Source organism: Alexandromys fortis, unplaced genomic scaffold, assembly GCF_014885135.2.
Source record: "Alexandromys fortis isolate MF-2015 unplaced genomic scaffold, M_Fortis_MF-2015_v1.1 scaffold_25, whole genome shotgun sequence".
Lineage (NCBI taxonomy): Eukaryota > Metazoa > Chordata > Mammalia > Rodentia > Cricetidae > Alexandromys > Alexandromys fortis.
The window spans coordinates 4,724,485-4,747,588 of record NW_026067904.1 but is presented as its reverse complement, the minus strand read 5'-3'; the positions used below and the strand labels follow the sequence as shown (position 1 = coordinate 4,747,588).

Genomic DNA, 23,104 nt, shown 5'->3' with positions numbered 1-23,104 from the left:
CTCTCCAGCCCCATTAAAAACAACTTTCTGATGAAGGAATCAGTAAGAAAAACATGGCCACTGTGATAAATTAGCCTTTCTCCAGCTAAAAACTTTACACATGATCCATGGTGTTTAACATGTGAAGAGTAAATGAAGCTTCTATGTTTGAACAGCAGAAATAGAGTCCTAAATGCTGTGACTTGGCTTCATAACTGTTTGTCAAAGCACAAGATTTGGAAAAGCCTGAAACTTTTCTTAGAACTGAAGTTAAAATTGTGACTGTCACAGAGGGGAAAAGGGGGAAGCATTCTCCACTTTCATTGTTCATCCGGGTCACAAAGTTCAGTATCCCAGAGGTAGAGAACACTGCAATAAGAAGAGAGTGATAGGCTGTCCTGATGAAGACAAGTTGTTGCTTCATTATTCCTGTTGGCCTGGTCACCAGGTGTGAACTGAGTGGCCAGCCTAATCCTTCCCCACTCCAGACATTCCCTTAATGCTGCATCACAGTCAGATTCTCCATCTCTATGGAATAGCCCCATCTTTCACTGAATTCCATTTTCCGTCCTTTCATGGGCTTCTGTACTTTGTCTTTCTTCAAGCTTGTGTTTTCCTTCAGTTGCTACATAAAATGGTTTTGATTTTTAAATTGACATCCTTCCAAAGGCAGCAGGACTCATAACCATTCTGGTCCCAACTATCTCACTTTTTTTCTTCATATGTGCAAATCAGATATGTGGTGTCCTTCTGTTATAACTCTACTGATCAAAAAGACATCTTCTCATTTGGAGAGAATAAATCTCTTTAGTAATTCATCCTCTTGCCTCCATAGAAAGGTTTAGTGTGGAAGATGTTTATACTATAGCCTGTTAAGAAGCAACTAATATTGCATTCTTTTCTAAACCCGCCTAGGGCACCTTCAGGACAGACTTTGCGCAGCCATTGCGGAATGTGAGAATGTAATGTCCACTGCAGTCTAGACATGAGGCACAGCGCAGATCTGAGTATTGAATTGTATCATCCTATTGTATTAAAACACATAAAAGCCTGGCATGGTAGATGATGGAAGCTTGCTTCTTTACAAATGCTACACTCTTCTAAGAAACCCAGGGAACTGTCCCTTTAAAGCTAGCTCTGTTTCCTTTAGTATAATTGGGCAACTTCCAGTGACTTGGAAAGATCTAACCCAAAATAGGATTGAACAGCTTTGGGCCAACAGCCCTTTTCCTCCTGAGCGTTTTCCTCCCTACTATTTCATGTCTTGAACCATTATATCCCTGGATTCTTTAAGAATAGATCTGGATATGCAAAAGTCTACATGCATTTCTAAACTACATTTTCTTTAAAGAATAAATGTTGGTAGGACTCCCTTTCTAAGGTCCATTCAGAGCCTCACTCGGGCATGATAGTTGATAGTCTGTGTTCCTCCACTGCCTCCACTTACCCATTTCCATTTCTGCTGTCATATGAATTAAAAAAGAACCCCATGATTTGTTCTTTTGGACATGGAGGAAGTCAGTGATTCTGAGTTGTCTGAGTGCTGTAGGCTATTTCCTGAAAGGCTGTGTGTGAAGATGAAGGCAGATCCAGAAGAATCTATTAAGCAGTTTGAGGATGAATCATTTTGGTTGAATTCATCAGCATCCGAGAACTTATCTTTACTGCTAGAGTTAGAGAACTCTGGGACTGTATTTGGACACAAGGTGACAGGGCTGAGAGGAGTTAGGCTGCTGCTAGGTGGTGACTTCCCACTGCCTGTCCTATTTGGTGTTACAGTCTGGTGATGTCCTAAGGTAGCTAATGCAGCTTTGACAAGTAGAGAAGATAGATGTTGCTCTGACTCATATGACTAAGAAGGTTCTGAAGACAAGGGTCTGGGATGGCGTTGAGCTAATCACAGGTTCCCAGGGATGAGGTTCATATGTTGCATCTATGGGATTAATAGCACTTACGATTCCACCATGCGCTGCCTCGCATGACTCTGCTCTTCTGCAACCTGCAGCAGCAGAGTGCTGAGTTTAGTTGACTCTATGATGCTATTTCCTGTGTCCTTGAGTTTCCACCTTCTTTCTGTTTGCCATCTTAACAATTCGAAACTTGGCACTAAAACTCTATCCAAATTTTAATGTTTAGACAGCCATGCTGGAGTGAACAGGGGCCTCCATTCATGAATTTGAGATGAGAACAAGGGGAGGTTTGGCGGGAGGGAATGGAGGCGGGATGATGCAATTATACTTTCAAACATTTAAACAATTATTTTAAGAAATTAAAGAAGATTTTTACAAAAGATTAATAGGTAAGCATCAGACTCTGTAAGTGTCTTATCAAAATCTTGAACATTAAGAACAAGACCCGATTCCAAATGTCTTTAAGCTGCCTACAGGAGATCCTGTCCCCCAGCTCCTTACACACAGGAGAGTCCTTCCCCCACCCTTATACACAGGACAGTCCTTTCCCCAATCCCTTACACATAGGAAAGCCCCTCTCCCCACCCCTTACAAACAAGAGAGCCCTTCCCCCATCTCTTGCACACAGGACAGCCCTCTCCTCACTCCTAACAGTCCTCTTTGGGCATACACTCCAACCTGGAGTGCAGTACCTGTGATACCTGCATCTATGTTTTGTTTTCTTTTTTATAGAAATTTTACTTTAAAAAAAAAAAACAAAAAACAAAAAAGCTTGCCAATTAACAAAACATCACACACCGAAATTAACTAGACTCAAAGCGTATGTAATTCAAAGAACATCTTCTATACAATTAGAATAGGCATCTGGAATGAAAGCCACGGAGCTTCACATTAAATTGTACACTTTCAGTATCAAATGCACTTTGTGAACATATTTTCTGTTTTCTTTAATCTCCTGCATGCACAACACATTGTAATGAATGAGATTTAAGCTTACATGAAAAAAGCTGATATAAGACTTAAATACCAGATAAAGGGGACACTATAATAAAGAATATTACTAGACTATAAGGGAAATGTTTTATAATGATAAATTCAATCCACTGGAAAAATAATATAAGTATAAACTTGTTTCAACTAAGAAAACCTGATATTACTAAAATCCACAATGTTATATGAGATTCTTAACATACAGCTCTTGGCAGTTGAAAGAACAAGGCAGAAAAAGTCAGTAAGAATATAGACTTGAACAAAGCAATGCAAACAGTTGATATAACTTTCAAATATTTGGTGTTATACCCAGTGCCACAAATAGTTGTGCTATTTTCAAGTAAGCATCAGATTCCATGCTAAACCAGGACTGAAAATACTTCCATGAATAAACATCACAGCATATTCCCAAACAAATGAAACTGAGCTAGAAATCAGGAGGAAGGATGACTAAGAAATCTCCAAGTGAAAATATTGTGAAAAATATACTTCCATTTAGGTGAAGAGAAATTACATAAAAATTAGAAAATGTTTGTAACTGAATTATGAAATGAAATGTAACATGAAAAATTGTATGATCATCTAAATCTATCCTCATATGATGTTCATATCAGCATATTCATTCATGCTTTGGCGAAGTATAAATAGGAAAGTGTAATGACTGAAGTATTTACTCAACAAATTACATGTATGGGGCACACTTAAAGCACTAAACATGTAGTATAATTCTGAACAATGACAGAGACCCCAGATAAAGATCAGCATGTAAGTAGGGTTGTGATGTGTTCTTGGGGTGGCACCCCAAATGGGTAGTGAGATGAAGGTGGTGTCGTTGGTTCCCTGACACAAAATTCACTGTGAGTAATTTAAAATTTTTATTAATTCTTTCAGAATATTTTTGAGAAAAATATATGGGGGTTGTTTCTTCTAGAAAATAAAGGCAATTTAGGCAGGGGAGAGACAAAATAGAATAGAGAAGTCTATAGTTAAGTTGACATGTTTTATACCCTTAAATTTATATCACTGTGTATGTGTCTATCATATATTTTCATATATGCATTCTTTATATACACATATTTATGAAATGCTTTATAATTATAAAAATGCAAGAATCACAAGTAAACCATTACAAATATCAAAATTCATTTACAAGTCAATGTAAATAAAATCACACACCAAAACAAACCAAACCCAAAATTCTAAACAACCAAAAGGACTTCCGTTTAGTTAAAACTGGCATTCAAAATTGAAACCATGAAGGCTGTGTTAAATTTTAAGCTTTCAGTTGCAACAGGCTTCCTTTTGGGCCACCAGCCAGTTTCCAAATCATGACATGGACATTTCTTATTAGTTTTGATTGCTCGGTCTTATCTTATACTTTTGCCACTGGCTCTTATAACTTAATTCAACCTGTTTCTCTTCATCTACATTTTGCCTTGGGGTTTTATTTTTTTTAATCTTTCTTTCATTCTGTGTGACCTATTTTTCCTGCTTCCTCTGTGTCTGGCTGGTTGACTGCTGCCTGGATGGCTGGCCATGGGCATCTCCTTCTTTTTCTCCTTCGTTCTCTCTTCTTTTCTTCTCTCCTTTCTCCGTATTCTTTCTCCTTACCAGCCCCAACTATTCCTCTACCCCTTAACTATTGCACGTTCAGCTTTGATTTGACCAATCAGGTGCCTCATGCAGGCAAAGCAAAACATTTTTCCATTGCTAAACAAATGCAACATAAACAAGTGTACCACATCTTTACATCTTTGAAACTGCAGCATAAACAAATGCTACATATCTTTGCTTAGTTAAAGTAATATTCCACACCTTTCAGTATTGAGTATATTCTATTTACAGTTTTCGACAATAAAGTTTATAAAATTTTAAGTCTATTGCAAAACTCAATAAAATAAAAAAAGAAAACACACTCCACACACAGATTCTCATTAGATTCAGCAAAACAGCACCATGATTGGGAACTTCATGTTTGTATAGACTAAAGTAAACTCAAACTTTTCTGTTTTGACCACTCAGCCAGTGATGCAGGAATGGTATGCCTTCCACTTACAAATAAACATTCCCCCTTTCATTAGTTACTAAATCATAAATTCTGAAAGATCTAATTGAGTCTCACAGTAATTTCCACATTAATTATAGTAAAAGCTAAGTGGCACATAAATACTAACATATGTATCTTTTCTTATACATAGTTCTAAAATTCTAAGTAGATCCATGACCTGAAAAAAGGAAAATTAAAGTGAAGACATGCTTTAAAAATTTCCATATTTCAGTCATGTACATTATTCAAAATTATAAAACCATATACTCATCATCCCTACTTTCAAGCTTTACATATTTGTATTATAAATGTATTGGAGAAAGATATCCCAAACATATCTGAAGAAAATTCCATCAGATATTGGGGTTCTATATTTAGTAATCACGAGCAGTGTGAAGGTGGTAATTATGGCCACAGTGTTACTGGAAATAACAGAGAACTTTCCATTTGGTTACTGTGATCAATTTTTGTCAGAACCCAAGAATAGACAAGCAACAGCTTCCCTGTTTAAACCCAAAGAACACAGAGGCACTTTCCTGATATATCATCTGCTAGAAGAAAGCATATTTTGTCTTCCAAGTAAATTTTAGAAAACACAGCACTGGTGAGGGGAATGAATGCTGTGTTTTGAGGGCAGGGGGGCAAGAATTGGTGAACTGTAGTGTCAAGGAACAAAGAAAAGTTGACAAAGAAAAGGTGTAAGACCTAAGGTGCCATCAGGAAGCCTCAGGGAGAAGACCGGGGAAATAAACGAGGAAATTGTTTCATGTAAGTAACAGAAGATTTCAAAAACCTAGGGGAGCCATGCTCCATCAGCTAGAGGAGGCCTTAGCACATTGCTGGGAGGCGGACAGACAAAAACTGCACAGGATGGAGGGCTGGCGCCAGATGGGCCAGCTGCTGGTGCACACGGGAACAGAGATCTGCTGACTCTAGGAGCTGCCTGGCTCTTTACATCTGTTTAACTTTCCATATTAGCTTAGTGAATGTAAAATAGAATTTAATAGATTGAGTGATGGTGAAGGTTATTAAGGTGATGGTAGCGCCTAGGAAGCTTCATAACTCTTACTAGCACAAAAGGAAACTGCTCCCAACTACTGCGGTTGCTAATGTTGAACAGACGGGTGACTCGTTTTCTTCAAGCAGAAGCACTGTAGAAAAGTATCTCCTGGCTGTATGGAGTGACCCCCAGAATTGTGTGTGTGTGTGTGTGTGTGTGTGTGTGTGTGTTGTCTGTTGTCTGTTTCCCTCCACCTTTATCTATTGAGCTACTAAATAATTTCCCTTTACATCCCACATCATCAATGCACCAGGAATCATACTTTTCTGATGATCATAAACATCTTATATTTCAGTTTGAAAACAAATCAGCCCAAAACTTAGATTGCTCTGTTTTCCTTAGTAACATTCAAATTTCCAAAAATTTATTTCACCTCTTATTTATTAATGCTTTGTCTGCATGTGCTTATGGGCATCATGAGTGTGACCAGTGCCTGTGGAGACCAGAGAGCATGTCACATATCCTGAAATAGAGTTACAGTTCATTGTGTGGCACACTGTCTGCTGGAATCCCTACCTCAGTACTCTGAAAGAGAAGCAAGTGCTCTTAAGTGCTGAGCAATATCACCAGCCCTTTGTTTGAACAATTTCAGTGGCCTTGTAGGTTTTCATAACTGGATCCAATGAAAATGGTTTTTAATAAATTTAACCTGATTTTTTATTTGATTATATCTGAGACTTTTATTTTGATATTTTCTATTCCATCCAACCATCTTGTTTTCTTTATTCTTCCTTAAAAGTTGTTATCCACAAGGGAAACAAATGGTCCCATACATAGTTTGCTTGTCCCTAAGTGTCTTTGAAGGACAACTTGGTTCCAGGACCTACATAAAATATTATGATTCACAAAGTCTATTTTTAGGGAATAGTAATGAGAAAAAGTCTACTTGTTCAGAATAAGTATGCTTCCACACTCACCCCCTAGATTTAGGATACAATTTCTTGAATCTGTTGTTGTAGACCCACAGATGCAGAAGTGGTTTTATCTTATCAACCGAGAGTTATTCTCAACCATACTGAGTCACAACCCTGCATCTGGCAGAAGTACATTAAATATTTAATCTTGTTGATGGCAATGATGATATCCATAAACTGTTATTAGTGACTCATGGTCAACTCTGATGAGTCCATCAAACTGCAGTTCCAAAGGCCAAGATGTGATTTCCAAATGATCTTTTATTGAAGTGCAGACATTAGCATACTGACAAAGTCTCTTCCCAATGGATGGAGAGGTCAGGATTCCAGAATCCAACTATCCTGGAACATCACAGCTGAGAGCTCTTGGAGAGTTATTTAGACTTCATGTGTTTCTGTTTACTTATTTACAGAAACCTATTCACAGATGTGGTGAAAGCATCCAGGGAGGTATTTTAGAAAAGCGCTTTGCAGGCATGCTGTCATACACAGTAAACAGGAGTATAATTCTCAAGGTCAGTGGAAAAACTCTTCTTTGAATTGCATTTTGTGTGGAAAGTTTCCCAACTTCTCACCATTGTTGCAAAATATTTGTTTGCACTGTAAAAATGTGTCTTTGCCTAAGGGCCCTTCTGATTGGTTAATGAAAAGCTAAATGACCAATAGCTAGACAGGAAAGAATAGGCGTGACTTCCGGACAGAATGAGAGAAATTGGGAGGACGAATCTAGGCTTACAATTTCACCAGCCGACTGTGGAAAGGTAAAAGTCATGTGACAAACCATAGATCAAGAAAAGCAGGTTAAATTTAAGTTATAAAACCTAATGGGACAAGCCTAAACTAAGGGTCAAACTTTCACAATTAATAATTGTTGATATTTGGAGGCTTGTGAATAGTCTGACAAGAAACAATAAAGTTTGCTAGACATCATTACCAGGAAACCTACAAGAAGTGGCTTCTCTTGACATCAAGCCTTTTAATCCCACTACTATCCCCTCCTTTACTCCCAGCACAGATTCCAGGCCCAGAGTAACCTTCCTGCATTTAGGTGTTTCAAGTATCATTTCCTGTTTGTCATGTGCTCCTCCAGGCTTCCCTGCTGCCTGATTACTTCACCTATGTGAACATCTCATTTTCAGAGGGGTCTTCATGAACATTGCTGAAATGTTCATTCCACTGCCTCATTTCTTCTTGGGCACTTGACTGTTTTCAGAGATAACTTTACAGATTTATTAATATGTTTATTTTCTGTCTCTCTGTGATACATAGAAGCCTAGTTATTCCCTACAAGGTCTTTTGATTGTTGTCTTAGTCACCACTGCACCTCATCCCATCCTCACGAAGACACTTGTAAGCAGGACATATTTACAGAATGACACCTAAGCTGTGTCACAGCTTAAATCACAACTGAGAGAGGAGCTCATTTTTCAGCAATGGGCCGTTTGGAAAATTAAAAGGAAACTTCACTGACTACCACCAAACCAGGAAACTGTGATGTCATTTATAAGTGTGTCCTCCGATTTCATTGTAATGGTTCTCAACTCTCTCTAAAAATAAAAAGCAGAGCCTCAACCTGGGACTGAAATTGAAAGCAAGAATTATCTAGGTAGCTAAGGGGAGGGGGTTAGGGAAAGGACTAACAACAGGAATGAAGAAGTAAGAAGGGAACTTTTGTTGGTTACTAGGAAGGGAGCAAACAAGAACAACACAAATTAGTGTGAGTGCCAAAGATGTTTAGCACCTGCTGAAATTTTTTTGAACCCATCTGAGAAATTTACAAAAGAATTTTTGTTATTTTCTTGTGAGCATACACTGTACAACAAGATGCATTGGGCTTTCTCTCTCCTGGTGCTCCAGAGTGGTATTGATTGAAGCAGGACATAATAAATTAAACGGAGTAGCCAGGGCTTCTGAGGCCCAGAATGGTAATGGCTCCAGGGTAAAGGTTTGGGACTGCTTTGTAAGGAGACATTTGAAGTCTCCAAGGCCTTGTGCTTTTCACATAAAAGAACTGTGCAACGATGGGGGAAAGGTTGCCATGGCAGCCAATAGTTGTTACAAAGGGAAAGAAGTGAAGGTTAATGCTAAATATTTTGCTAACAATGATGATGTCCAGTTTTTTCTTTAAAATTTTCCTCTAAAGATTTAAAAAGCTATTGCTAAAATTATAAATCAATAGACTTGGTCATCAAATGTGCTCTTAATGTATATGTATATATACATATATATATGAAGAGGTATGCATATATGTTCATATGTGCTATATTTCTTTATTGAATATATACATTTGATATATATTAAATCAATGGCTTGTTGAAACCTTCAGTAAATTAATATGAATAGGTCAGTTTTCCAAGGGTTCACAGAAAGTATTCCTTATGCATCAAAAATATTTAATAGTTAATTTATTACATTAATAAATTTGTGTTGCTCAAAATATAAAGAAGGAAATTATACTACTAATAACACATATAACTATTATAATTAAGTAATAAATTGTGTGACTGTATAATGCCTACTCCCTGCAGAATACAAGACAGGAGAGCAAGGAACACTGCGTTTCCTATAGAACCTGAGCACTTTGCAGATAGAACAATGCAAAACAAGTATCCTTATTATGCTTTCCCTGAAAGGATGCGTAAGTGGTCAGAAAGATGACCAAGGAGGAACCAACAGACTTTTGTGACAGTGACTCCTATGAGTTAGAAAATTCAGAAGTTGCAATTGTATCTGAATTGATGAAGATTTTAAGTTTTTACAAAATGCTCATGCAATCAATTTCACAAATATGTATTTACTTATAATTTTGTGGCAGAAGATGTACCCTGAAAAAAAATCCCTAGACAGCATGAAAGAAACACAGGGTTACCATGCTTGCTTGAGTGGAGTCTACAGATCAAAGTAGCAGATGACCCTCAGAGGTTCAAAGGAAATCTCTGGGAGTCACAATTCTCTCACAGATTGGTCATACTCACTATTGGCCTATGTGTCATTTGGGGTCATATTTAGAAAAGGCATGCTGTGAAAAGGAGTTTGAAATTGAACCAAGCAAGTCTAATGCCTTTCAATCTTGGGACGTATGGAAGATAGGAATGAACTGCTGCTCATTCTGTGACCTTATACACAGAGATTTGAGAATAGTTTGAATGAGCTATATGCCTGTGCCTGCAGACACCACTGCAAATTTAAGGCTCAAGCCCAGCAGAGCCATTGATGCTCCTGTCAATCATTTTGCTTGTAAGTAGCTGGAATCCTTTTCTATGTCTCATTTAGTTTTTCAGAATCTACACTTCTTGCCTTCTATCTCTGACCTCATCCTCATTTTCAGCAGATCCTCACCCTCTTATTTCACCTTAGGGAAGGAATATAAACACCCAGATCTAATACCTCAAAAATTGCAGCCTGGCATCTGAAAATTCATCTTTTTTATTATAATCTTGTCTTATGCCTTTCATTCAGCCTTGGAGGAAGGGAGGCAGATTTCTGTCAAGTGGAGAACCTCCATCTGGGCGTCAAAGCTCTTTGATATCTACTTTAGTTCTGCACCATTAGGACCCTTTCAAGTTCAACATTTTCATCCCTGTCTCTGGTAGCTTTGCTCTGCAATTAAAAAGAAGCGCACATTTCAGCCTGGTTCAGTTCTGGTTACTCTCATATACCTGTCATTCCACTCACCATCAAATGCTGATTAATCAGGAAAATATGTTTTTGAAGTTACAATCAAAAGGACGAGGCTGGAATGTTATGGGGAAAAGAGTGTTCAATTTCAAAACTAAATATGTTGTCTATTGTGCTAGCTTCCCTTAGTCAGGTCTGGTTTGAACATGAATCCTAACAGCCTATGGTATTGTTCTCCTCTTAGCATGACTTGCAAAAGCTTGAAATCCATTCTCATTGACAATCTTCACATGCTTCTGTGACATTTTACCATATGCAAAACTCCCCATTGAGTTCGTAATTTCTGTATTTCTTAATCTTATAAGCTCTTTCTGGTTATTATCCTCAATATTCTTTCTAAATTCCCTGATGCTTCAATTGTCACTCATTCTTCTTATAATTACACACCCACTATTCTACCTGTGATCTTCATTGCTTCTTTACTCTCTTGACATTTTCTCCTTGTACAACTTTGGTCAGTTTTATACATAGAGTCATCCTCAGAATGTTCACAAGTTTCAGACTAATGACTTCAAGTCTTGCCTCATGGTTCAAGTATAAAATCATATCTGCAACCTTTAGATGAGGAATCCCTGCGGAAGTTCCCACAATTCTTTCAGTATGCCCAGTGATCAGATGGGATTCTTTGAAATACTTGTTCAATCCCCATCTACTGCATGTCTAATCAAATCAGTCCTTCTTTTGTCTAGAGACTTTATAAAATTAATGCAAATATTTTGAGTTTCAATTAATTAATTCTGTGATTCCTCATTGTCAGAAGTATCATGGAGAACATGTAATAATTATATGATATAATGTCACTTTTTTATAGCTATGAATATAGGCAAAACCATTTTGCTTCTAAAACTTCAATTCCCTCTTCTTTAAAAATAGTCCAATAATAGTAAATAATAGCATTTCTTTAAGAAGTTTCTTATATAGATTATAGAATATTATGTAATAACATAGTCAATAACCTTCTTAAGGGCTCCAAACTTTTTAATAGATAAGCACTGGAGTAATTTAGACCTGTGAAGAGCACACAACACAGTTTGGTTGGTGATATTAAAAGGTTCTAGAATTCTGTTGTAATGATGTGCCAACGTGACGGGGCACAAATAGCTGAGATCGCTGGCAAATACTCTTCTTGTTGTTTCTATCAGGGCTTTTTCCCCAAGATGGGATTGACATCCAGAACAGTAGACAAAGGAAGATTGTGCTCACTTATGTGCTTGAGAAGCCATTCCATCCATTAAAAGCCTAAGCTGAGTGACAAGACATAGAAGGTGGATGTTTCCAGATTGAGAGAGAATGCACGCAAATTCTCCCTCTTCACGACATCAACATTTCTGCCTTGTAGGATTGGACTTCAAACTACCACCAACTCCCTGGTTTAAAGTCTTTTGTTTTGGACAGGAATTATATTCTGACTGTCTAGGATATTCAGCTTAAAATAGAAAAATGGAGCCGGCAGTGGTGGTGCATGCCTTTAATCCCAGCACTCGGGAGGCAGAGGCAGGCGGATCACTGTAAATTCGAGGCCAGCCTGGTCTACAGAGCTAGTTGCAGGACAGGCTCCAAAGCCACAGAGAATCCCTGATTCAAAAAAAAAAAAAAAAAAAAAAAAAAGAAAAAGAAAAGAAAAGAAAAAAAGAAAAAGAAAAAAACAAATTAATTAATTAATCAAATGAAATAAAAAAAAATGGTGATTGGGACTTCTCAGGCTTCATGATTGCATGAGTCATGCTCTTATAACGTATAACCTCCCCGTCATTTTATGTCCTGTTTCATAAAGAGCTCTACTAGACCCTGAATGCAAAAGGATGAAGGGATGCAATGGCAATTTCTTTAGGATCTCTCTCAAATCATCAAGACAGTTCTCTTGTTTTTGACATGTTTGCAATGGCTAACTAGTTTCTACAAGCAAGTACTTGATTAACCGTCTCTCTGTAAAATGAATGTTTCTGTCAAGGTTCTTTATACTCAATGTCAAGATAATTCGAACTTCTGAGATTTTCCCCTATGTATCATGATCGAGTTTACCTCATATAACTTATATAAGCTAAAAGAACAAAAAGATGCCAACATTCCCCAGATCCTGCAGGTCTTTAACACTGGAGTTGGCACCTGAGAACATTTTCATGCCACCTCATTTTCCGCTTTTCTCTGAGCACAGAGACAGCGAGGCAGACGATATGGTGCCTGCCACAAGTGCATTTGTGTGAAGAGAAACCCAGGGGAAATACGCCACTGATATCTGGGAGGAGAGGATGCCTCTTGCTGGGAGAACTGCTGATGCCAGACAGCTAGATATGGGATTTTGGCTATCAAATCCAAAGTTGTATTTTTAAAATTATATCCTTTAGTGGTTCCCTTCCTCTTGGACTTGGAATATTCATGCAGATTCAAGTGGTTGCACACATGACAGTTTCTAACTGCAGAAAGAGACCTTTTGTGGCCTGAGAAACTTCTTCCATTTGTTGCTTCCTTAGCCCAGTTGCTTGAGCACTCCCCAGATGAGGAGAGTGACCCGCCTCAGTGAGTGGGTACCAAGCATGCCAGCATACAGCAACCGTTCCTGACAAGTCTATTACAAAGCAGCAAACGGAGACTGTTCAAGTCTATGGCACCTGTTCCATTCCCGTCATGTCAGAGTACCTGACAACAGACACTATCACTGGAAGGACTTGTCAGCCTGCTGACATTATCCGTGCTCATCCTCTGTGGATGTGCTAGTTGGAACAGCCTGACCTACTGAGATCCAAACAGGAAGATACTTTGTTCAGCGAATGAGCTCTGAAATGCATGGGCCTGAGTTCTATACCATATATCCTGTCAATAGCCAATTAAGTGATGCAATTAAGTTACTCAGCATCACCGAGACTGTGTTCTCATCTTAAAAGGGGAACAATTAGAAAAATAATGAAGACAATAAGTTTGCTTATATTGTTTTGAATGCAAAAATACTCGGGCCATTTTATTTCTTTAGTCACAATAGTGCACTTGATGAACTCATCTCAACATACAACTTATGAATTCTGACATGAGTGAGAAGTCTGATTCTCATCTGCATGATGGGGCAGATGGATTTCTATTATTAGATAATCGAACAGAGTTGGATCTGTTATCAAGTCTGTATTCAGAACTATTGAATATTATGTTGGGTATATTTTACTAAATAAGGCAATAACATATTGTGGTATAAACACCAATCTTCTGTGAAAAAATAATAGTAAGTATTTGATGTTGCTTTTACTCCAACTATTGACATGTTAGTGTTTTTTTTTTATAAAAAATATCTCTCCATCCCTGTCAATCTTTTCTTGAGTCAGCCTTCTTTTCACACCCATCTCAAGGAGCAGAACCAACAACATCTGATGCTATCCATTACCCATCCTCGGTTGTCAACACTATAGATACTAAAAACTGTGCTCACAGTCTTTTCCGGACATATGATTTGTGTTCTTAATGTGCCTGTTAGTGAGTGCACCCGTTGACTGTAGGAAGAACTTTTCTTTCTGAAAGGACACACTATCTTTCCCCTTACCCCACATCTCCCTGGTAACAGATTCAGATGCCCCCTTTCCACTCCAGACACCATTTCTCCAAGGTATGAATGGTCACAGCCAGATCTTTTGCATTCATAGAACTCAACCATAAAACACTTTTTTAGCACTTGTTCATTAAATTAAATTCACAAATAAACCATGGGAGTTGTTCTCTCCTCTGCAAATTTTGCAAAGGATTGCTAGGAAGCATTTCTACAATCTTTACTTTACCAAGTAGTCACGGAATCTGAGAGAAATGTGGGGTATCTTCATAAAAAATTAAAATGAGAGCTAATTTACCATACTAATTTGTAATGCAACCTCGTTTAGTGCATAGTATTTATTTGTTAGCTGATCTGAAAGATTTTAGAGTCTATCTTATCTAGTTATTGTGAAAAGTCATTATTGTCTTAATATTTAGGGCCATGCAGTCCAGCCTCTATCAGTAAGCTTCCTGGAGTCTAAATTTTCTTCTCAATGGGGGTTGTGATAGCTATTAATTTTGTCATTAGTTTCTTCTGCTGATGCATTGGGATGTATAATCAAAGCATTTGCAAATTAGTTGGATGAATATTGTGCAATTATGGAAGCAATTAATATTTTGGTTGTATCAAAAGAGAAAATGATTTTCAAGAATCTAATATCTAATATCAAGAAATATATGCTTCTACTTAAGGCATGAGTATACAGAAAATAGTGCTCATCTACAACAAGTGTACAGAGAACAGTGACCAAGTTGTCACTGTTCAGAGGAAAGTGACTAAGCTGTGACTGACCAGACAATAGTGCCTAAGCTGTCCCAGCTCATTTCAGAATAGCAATGCAAAATACTTGATTCATGGAGAATTAAAGACAATAAGCCTTAACTGGGAATGTGTCTTCATCTTCTCAGAGACCAGCTGACTAGCAGCTCCTTTTCATGTAAAAGGAAATATTTACTGTCTCCAAAGATAGTTTATAGCATTAAAATTCCGTTTGTGGCTTTTGCAAACATCCCCTGGTAAATTACAAGCAGTATTAAAAGGAGTTCTGACAGCCAGGGGAGAAATTGATGGATGACCTGCCATACTTAAGACAGCCGACTTTTTGCTAAGGTCTGCCCTCGCGTACCAGAAGGACAAAATCAAAATACAAGGTCTGGGGAAAAAGGGCTGCTGAAGAACAAAGCTTGTCAACATCAGAGATCTTTAGCTCTAGCCTAAGGGAAGGACTATTATTCAGATATATATATATATATATATATATATATAGACACATAGAGGCTCATGTTCATAATTGCCTTCCATATAGACATATACATGTGTTAGGTTATGTATACTAGTAATTATTCATGACACAGTAATTATATACACACACATATAACCTCATGGGGACAAAGTAATTATTCTGTTCCTCTGCTTATCATTATATAAGATTTTTGCTTCTCACTCTCAGTAACTTATTTAGTTAAAGTAGTATGTTTATCATTAAAATGAGTATTTCAGGATGATAATGGGATCAACCAAGGTGCAATTAGGTGTGGAGTTGTTATTAGCAAAATTATCTGACTCTAGATCCCAGACTCACGAGCTGGTTTCAAGGCAGCCTAGCAACAAATTGCCCTATGAGTACAAGAGTCTTCCAAATACTTGTAATAGGAGTTCAAGGTTTCCATGGATACCTCAACCTGGAACACATGAAATGATAGCTCTTCAGGTCTCTTTGGATAGCATTCTGGACAGAAGACTTGGTGGAGTCCAGCCTAATTAGTGACCAGAGGGAAGAAATCATATCATCTAACTGCTTCCAAAGACTACTTTAATTAAGGACCAAGAGAGATGAAGTGATTGAATTGTGGGGACAGATAAGTTTAAAGCCAGGGGGTCATCATTACTGCAGTCCAACTGATATATCTATAGTTATCCAAATCAGAAATTTCCAGGTTTCTGTTTTCATGAATAAACTTCTTTTGAAAGTTGAAAATGGAATGTGTTGGGATATTTCAAAGGGTACACATCTAGAATTTTTGCTTATATAGAAGACTTCCTTTTTTTGTCCTTATTTTCTCTTGAAAAAGATAACCTTTTACATTTATAAGCTCAATAGATTCTGAAGTCTTGCTGACTCCAGGCTTTATGTACCTACTCCTGGCTATTGACAGGTTTTTTTTCCCCAAATGCTGATGATCTACATAGGTGCAAAAGAGACTGATGCCTCCTTCTTGAAACAGCCATGCTGTTGGAAGGAAATGTTTGTAGAATGCACCTAGGAATAAAGTCAACAGAAATGTAAGGAAAATAGAGAAAGGAATACTCTGATTCTGTGGTTAGAGGGTCTAAACCTAGTTAGGGGTAAAGGAAACAAAGTTGGAGTCCCTCGTTATTGGAGGCAATGCATTTATTTTCTGTTACTTTTATCTTTGCTTAAAAGCATGAAATTCTGTAACAGTAGAAGAGTTCCGACTAATATTGTTTCAGTTTTCGAGTGATGTGGAATTTCCCTCTGTAAGCTGTGATTACCATTAATGAATAAAAACTGCTTTGAGCCTATAGAGGAGCAGGGCGGGGTGGAGCAGAGCTAAGCAGGGAGGACTGGACTGAATGTTGGGAGAAAGAAGGGCAGAGTCAGAGAAAAGCCATGGAGTTGTTGGAAACAGATGCCAGTTAGAATCTTGCCAGTAAGCCACAGCCATGTGGCATACACAGATTAATAGAAACGAGTTAAATTAATATAAGAGTTAGGCAATAAGAAGCTAGAGCTAATGGGCCAAGCAGTGATTTAATTAACACAGTTTTCTGTGTGATTATTTCAGGTCTAAGCTAGCTAGCTGAGTGGCTGGGAATGAACAATGGCCCCTTGCAACATTCAGGACTAGAACATCATGATTAAATACTTCCTAGGATGCATTTCCCATTCTCTGGGGTTTTGACTATTGTGGGACTTACTAAGAAAAGAAAACCACAGCTAGGCATCTGGAGAGAAGGCTCCCTGGACAGGACTAACTAATATGCAGGCATGAGAAACTGTGTTTTGGACACTCATAGGGTAAAAATGGTCACATGGGCCTGTAGCCCAATCCAGTGAGGTATGAAAAGTGGATATACAAAGATCTAGGGGGATTTCAGGTCGCATTCACAAGTCTAGCTCCAGATTCATTAAAACACCCAATCTAAAAGGAGGATGTTGGAGAATGATATAAAGGGCACCAATGCCCCTCTCTGACATCTACATTTGGACAAATACAGGCATAGGTAGCCACTAACACACAATTGCACAGACACTCTACATACACCATACTCATACATACGTACACTTTCACTTATTCACCTAGAGACACAGATATATAAACACAAAGATATGTATATGTCACTCACCTGTACACACACACACACACACACACACACACAAACACACAGTGAGAGCCCTGTTTTTGAAACTAGACATTCACATTTTACATCATATGTCAAATTTAAGGCTGACTATGTGTTATCTGTAACATAAATGTTTGGAAATAGGATGATAAAAGTAGAATCACAGTGGGAGGAGGACCAGAACTTCTAGGATTACTTGTTGGATAGGCCAGGTATGATAAAAAAAAAATTGAACTTTCTATCTAGCTATATAGAGGTCAAAACACCAAGAGAACAGTGGTAAATGGATGAATAAGAAGAGAAAATGGAACTTCCTCAAGGGATCTCTATCACCAGGAGCTATTGGGTTGCCTAGACACTAACAATACCTCACTTAGCACACAGAGGCAGGATCACTATTAACAATAAAGATAAAGTTGCAGGGACTCATGAGCAGCTAGAGCAATCAAAGAGGTCACAGTGGGCTAGAACCAGACCTTCCCCTATAGGTAGAACTTGTTAAGAGTCCTTTCTGTAAAGGCCTGTTTGTTGTTGAACACCAAGAGTAATTAACCTTTTTCGAGGATAAAGCAGAAAGAGGGAGAGCGGGAGAGGTAGGAAAGGAGAGAGAAAGGGAAAGAGAGAGAAAGTAAAAAAGTGAGAGAGTTTTGATTACAAGGCAAGGAACAGAGTGAGATGAGGACACACTGTTCTTCCCTTTGCAGGAGCTTCATTCTTGTTTGGTGGTAACTCAGCACAAACTCATGAAGAGAAGACCCTGAGCTGGGTAACAAAAAGCAATAACACTTACATGTGCTTAAATATTTACCAGACACAATTTATACCTCAAATATAAACAATATGACTATGAAAAGAATCACATTGATCTTTTAAGTGGAGCAAGGATAAGAAAGATTGACACATGGCTTTTCTTAACCTTTTTAGAAATGGCTTTCAGTCCCACTATGATGCATTGATGTAACATTTATGGTCTGTCCAAAGAGATATAAAATATCTACACAGTCAAGTCATTGAGCAGCGTTGTCAAAAACAAATCAAATCTTCTTGAGTTACAAAAGAAAAGGCTAATTTTAATACTAGTTATGATAAGCTTCATGTTATCCACTTACACGATTTAAGATTTTCATATTTAAGTGATTTAATATAGGTAACACAGAAAGTTGACAATAGGACCCCTTGTTTTCTCATAACATATCCACTAACTAAAAGTACCCTAAATGACATAATAATTGTTTCTTCTTCCTGCCTAACAATCAGTCTTTTTGTGAATCACAAATTTGTTTATTATCCCCGATTGGAGAGTCTTGGAATTTGGAATGTATATTCCACCCAAAATCTGCCCTCTATTCCAAACATGAGTCTTCACTTAATAACCATGTGAGAATCTCCCTCAGTAGAATCCTTAATCCTCATAGCTTCTGTTTGTTAATATGTATATGTGACCAAGATTTCTTGAAGTATCTGCATTGTGCTTCTGACCATGTGACACAAAACATATGTATATTGGACTTTGTCTCACAGATCTTAACACAGTGGTCCTAAATAATTTTCTGAGCAATGTCATTTCTAACTATACCTTTATTTCAACACTTATACTCCTGTTTCTGGCATCCTAAATACTTTGAGTATCTCAAATAACTATCTTTTATTGTAATAAGGTCATGACTAAGAAGCTTGGACCAGGAAGCTCCAATCCCATCCCCTTAGAAATTGATGGAGATCTGGATAATTAGAAACAATGGTCATCATAATTTTTGGAAATCTCTACAGGTTTTGTTTTCATACAGCAGTTATACTGAGACTGTGTAGAGCCAACAGCCTGGGAAAGATCAGAAATGAAATGCAGATAAGCCCTAGTCTAGTTTGAGGAAGTGTGCCTGTCAATGAGAGTGATGGCCTTAAGTGTTATTTAAAAATCTGTTTCTTGCATCCTAAGCATATATGAATCTAAGGAAAAGTAAAATTATTTTAAACCTTCTTCTGTGAGAAGCAAAGGCTACATATTGGTGTTTTCTTGATAAATATTCATGCACACGTAGATAAAGTGAAAATTGTTGGTGTTCCTGATATTTATAAACTGGTCGTAAAGTTTGAGGCTGAACTGATGTCTCCGAATTACTGAAAATCATATTGAAAGGAAAATATTTCAGACTGATTGCAATGAAATAGAGGTTTTGTATATGCTTGGAATAAATGATAGACACAGAGGAGTTACATGGAAGTAATGTAGGCAAAGTCATGAGTGCTCTCTGTTTCCTTCCTAGAGCTTGGTGATGATGAACCGAAGACAGTAGCCGGATTCAAGAGCTGTCCCATAGAGATCCACAGACTGATACTTCTTATCGCTAACCAAATTTGCTTTCAATTTTTATTTCACTACAGGTCTGTTCTATATACTGAGTGAGCAGTATTAAATAGTGAAGCATTGTCTGTTCTCCATTCTGCTGCCTTGTAGAAAACATAAAATGATAAATTATTTGATTTAACTTAGGATGTTAACTGTAGTCATATATGAAGTACAGTTACAGGAAATGTTAATTAGTACAAATTTGAATATATGAAATCAAGTTAGTCTAACAAAGTATTCCACGTATATAAAACTTGAACAGAGAAAGGCCAGGCCTGGGCTTTCCTATATTTCACTTTTCAGAAATACAACTACTTAAAATGACTAGAGGACTAACTCTCTCTTCAATTTTACTTGGTTTGTCTTGTTTCAAGAGATATTCCAAAGAATCTCTAGACAACGCAGGGTCTGGTATAACTGTTTCCCAGGTGCTATAAAAAAATTAATCAAGGTAATTAGAAGCCAACATATTAATATTCTGGGTATACAAAAACAAAACAATAGTTCATATTTTTGCAAAATATTTTCTCTTTTTTGAGTCAAAATTTGAGATTGATTTCATTTTAATATTTACATATTCAAGCTCTATCTTGGATCCTTTCCTTTTTATCCTTCTTCCCTTCTACTTTCTTTTCTGTGGCTTGCTCTTTGCCATTCCCCCCTTGTCTCCTCTTCCTTTTCCTTTCTTTCCCATCCTTCTAACTACATGGAAGACTGATCTAGGCCTCTTTCTTCAAAATCTACTAATTTGACTGTTGGAAGAAAATCACAGAGAGGGACAGAAAGGATTTTTCTCTTTTCATGCCTAAACAATGGTATCTTGTCTCTCTGCTCAACAAATTGACAACATAGCTCTATATTTTGTAACAAATATGAGCTCATCTAAGGCATAAGACAGTATGTAGAATTGCTGCAGTTACACTTTCCCTTGTTTTTTCTACATAACATGGAAATTTCTGGAATTAGGTAGCTAAATGTTCTTCTCTACACAGAATAAAGTATTCTGACTGCTCAATATTTCTTACCAAAAACATGGAAATTTCTGGAATTAGGTAGCTAAATGTTCTTCTCTACACAGAATAAAGTATTCTGACTGCTCAATATTTCTTACCAAATAAATATAACAGTCAACATGTATGTGGAATAAACTGAAGGGAATCTAGAATACAATAAAAATGAATTTACTGAAAATTTTTAGAAACTGTAGATTATACTAGTATAATACCAGAAGAGGTACTGGAATAAGGTCAGATTCAGGAGTTTTGAAGGTATTTCTATAAAAAGTGCATAGGTTTAAAGATGGGAGAAGAGGAATGTTTCCCTAACAGTGTACTGATCACATGGGTGGACATTTGTTACTTGTTAAGAAGAGACAAAATTACACAATGAGGTTTAGGGTCAAGGAAACCCAGAGGGCATTGTTGGAAATATTGAGGCCTGAGAGAAAAATGAGGAGGGCTCTAGCTTTATGGGGAAAAGATAAGACTTGGCTGAAGGGAGTTCATTGGCTACATTCTGACTGCTGTTTAGATAGTAACCTGCCTCTCTGATTTCTCACAGATTTTAGGAACATTACTCCCCACTCTGATGTTTTATTTTATGGAATTATATCTATGGAAGATACCATTGGTAAAAATGGGTATCTCAAGCCTTACCCCGTTGAAGAAGCTGGTTTTCTCTTAAAATCACATCTTTAATTAAAGTCAGTATTAAATAACCAGGAATGTTGAAACTTTTTTGAACATTTGAACATGAAATCCTATACATGTACAAATAAGCTAGTTATGTCACTTTAGCCTTTAATATGCAGTCATTCAAATGTATTTTTGATGCATATGAACCGTGAGAACTCTATTATAAAATAAAATATAATGTGTGTGCAAAAATGTATTTTATAAGATGACCATCAAAAAATACTAATAGAACACTGTCTCCTTCCAGCTGGTCTACTCTTGTTACTAAACCACTCTTGCACGTTTTTCCACCCTGCCACTGCCATCAGAATTTTGTCATTGCATGCTCTTGAACATCTGCTGGCAGTTGCTGAAACTACATTGGAAAGGCAAGGACAACCACAGAGGACTCACACCCTCTAAAATGCTACCACTGAGCCCTGAAAAATCTATGGATCTGGACAGCTCCCTTACATAATCAGAATTAGAACTAGACTGATATACTCATTTCTCCCCCTATAATGCTACTGAAAAAAAAAATTTACCGAAAACACAGCTACCTGAGACGACGAATTCCTATCTATTACAAAAAGAGATCATTCCGTTAACCCTTAGAAAGCAGACTGTCATTCATATGTTCTCCTCTTTAATCAGCTATGTTGGAAGTTATTTTATAGGCAGTGAAGAAGATGCTCATCTGATCACTAATGATTACTTACCTGTGAATGTCTATTCAACGAGAAGTAAGCAGTATTTTTTATTCCATGTAAAATTACCCTTAACTTAAACCTGACACTGAAGAGAAATGGGGTTTAGTGATAGAAAGATAGTGAATGCTTCATTTTAGATACATTTTGAAGGAAAAAAATACAATCAAATTTATTTGTGATCATTCTCATCTAGCAGCTCCCTCAAAGACTAATGTTCTCTAGAAATTCTCATCAACTCTTCTCTTACATCAGATCCACTGCCTACCTCCCTTTCTTCAAGTCTGAGATGCCAAAGTTTGTTGAAATTAAAACATTTCAAACGTTTAAGACTAGATAGTGTGAACCAAAGTTCAGGGCTAAGGTATATTTAGTTAAAGATTCACAAGTCTAACTGATTAGAACTTTGTACTTGTGAAGAGGTGGGATGTAGATCCAAATTATCTTCAGCTATGTTTAGCCTCATGAATTTATTCACTACTCATGTCTGTGCCTAGCCTAACATCCTTTTCACTGTCACACGAAAACAATTGATATATATTAACTTAATAGACCTATTGCTTATACTAACCAAGAAGATAAGAATGCCATACAATAGCATCTGAAATCTGTAAAAGAAAATTTCCCTTTTTTCTATAGCCTACTAGGTGAAATCTCCACCAAGGTATTCTTAAAATATTTTGACTCATGATTGTTTTATTCTATAATTGTAAAAACTTTATTAAATTGCTTTCACTTTAGACTATATTATTTGGGGGATTATGAATCTCTGTTCCCAGGACACCGTTATTCATATTTGGATGAAAAGAAAATAGTTTCCCCCTCTGATAACTAGCTTTCACAATACAAGAAGCCACCATATAAGCTTCTAAAAGATGGGAGGCAGTCAATTGAACAGCACAGCTATGATGCCTAAGAGCCA

At 37.2% G+C, this 23,104-nt stretch overlaps 1 protein-coding gene across 1 annotated transcript in view; it reads right to left on the bottom strand.

Annotated features, from left to right (window-relative positions):
- Rit2 (Ras like without CAAX 2) overlaps positions 1 to 23,104 on the bottom strand; it is a 286,249-nt gene that overhangs the window by 913 nt on the left and 262,232 nt on the right. The window lies entirely within an intron of this gene.